Below are 1901 nucleotides of genomic sequence, written 5' to 3'. Positions count from 1 at the left end.
AACTGCCCTGTTTATATGGGCAGCCCTAGGCTCAAAATGGCTGCTCTCATCAGGCACCTGGCAGCTGCCAGCTCCAGGCCCTTGAAGTGGCAGGCACAAACAGTGCCCTGCCACAGGGCCTCATTTTAGTTGGGGCTCTTAAGCGCTACTGAAATGCAAACAAAAATGTTATCACACACAAAGGAAATTTTTTCTTCTTTTAATCTTTATTTACATTTGTGCTGGAGGATACTTCTAGTGTTTTTTTATTTGCATGAATTGTGGATAAGAGTGAGGGATAACCATGGCAGTAGGGTTGATTACCTTAAAAAATAGATACATATATAACAGATTGAAATTAATGCCATTCTGTCTCAAATCAATTCCTCAGCACTCAATGGGTTTTTTTAAAGGAATATTGACTATTCAGCAAGACAGTAGTACATAGCATAGGTCATATAAACTAATCTCTATCAAAGATTTAATAGAAATTTTTAGTTATCTCATAGACAAGAAAAAACAACAATAGGCTGGTGGGAGGATGATCCAGTGGAAAAAAAGGAGAAAATTAAGCACCAAAGACATGCAAGAATAGACAGACATGCAAGAATAGACAGAAATCTGTATTGTCTGTCCCCCTATCAGACTTCATCTATCAACTCTAATGTATGAGTATTAAGCATGAAAGGGCTAAGCAACACCAGAATGTAAAAATATCATACACAGCGCTTAAACATGCAATGTAATATAAAGAAAAAATGTGCCAGTCACTTAGATTACAGTAATCCAGTGTGTTCAAGCTTAAGAGAAACTAAAATTGTTTTTCCTATTTGAGAACCATATTTTAATTTCACTTCATGATATTTAGGAGTTTTCCAAGGTTTATAATGCAGATATAGAGGTTAACTTCAATATGAAAGACTGGCTCCCATTTTCTAATTCAGTGTAATAAGCTCAATATCCAAAGTTATAAACTCTTTATGCTAGCAGTAAGCGGTAGGTGAGATGGAAGGATTATACATGAGATGGCACAAATGAAATTATTAAAAACAAACCCAGCACAAAATATGTACCTTATTATGTAGAAGGAAACAATAAACAACAGCACCAAAGTTTGAGGAAGCTGTTTCTGACCCATTAATGCAGCGGTTGGCAACCTCTTAAGAGCAACTGAATTAATTAACAGAGCTCTGACCTGGCTTCTACCACTGATTCCCCCACCACCTTTTTGCCCTGCTACTAAAATATAAGCTTTGTGGACTAGATTAAATTGCCTGGTTAGCTGAATCCAGCCTAAAGGCTGCAGGTTTTTGACCCCTGCATTAGAAATTTCATACCAGATACAGTGACCTCAGTAATACAGACTCTAACCCTAACAGATGTATAATATATATTTTTAGTGGAAATTGGAATAAGCTAGTGATAATTTTTAAAAAAGCAAACCATGAAAAGGGAGGACCTAGGAAATAAGAGACTGGGTACTGTAACTTCCATACAAGGAATGATATCTAAGCATATTTAAGAATTGTTTAATAAGCTTCTAGAGGAAAACAAGTTAAGTAAGACCCAATAGATTTGTCAAGAGCTAATCATAGCTAACCAACCAGACTTCTTTCTATGACAAAGTGATTGGCTTTGTGGATTGGAGGGGAAGCAATGGATGCAATTTAGTTCAGCTTCAGGCAGCCTTCAACATTGTCTCTCAACATTCTCATAAGCAAACTAAGGAAATATGGTTTAGCTGAAACCATTAACAGGTAGATGCATAACAGGTTGGGCAATTGTGCTCACACAGTAGTCAATGTCTACTGCAGGGGGAGGTATCAAGTTAGTTCTCTGGTGAGTCCTACACTGTTCAATATCTTCATTAATGATTTAGAGGATGGAATTAAGTGCATAATTATTAAATGGGTGAAGGACAC

The sequence above is a fragment of the Alligator mississippiensis genome, chromosome 1 (assembly GCF_030867095.1).
Source record: "Alligator mississippiensis isolate rAllMis1 chromosome 1, rAllMis1, whole genome shotgun sequence".
Taxonomy (NCBI): Eukaryota; Metazoa; Chordata; order Crocodylia; family Alligatoridae; genus Alligator; species Alligator mississippiensis.
The sequence above is the reverse complement of the archived record's forward strand: the minus strand, read 5'-3'. Positions refer to the sequence as shown.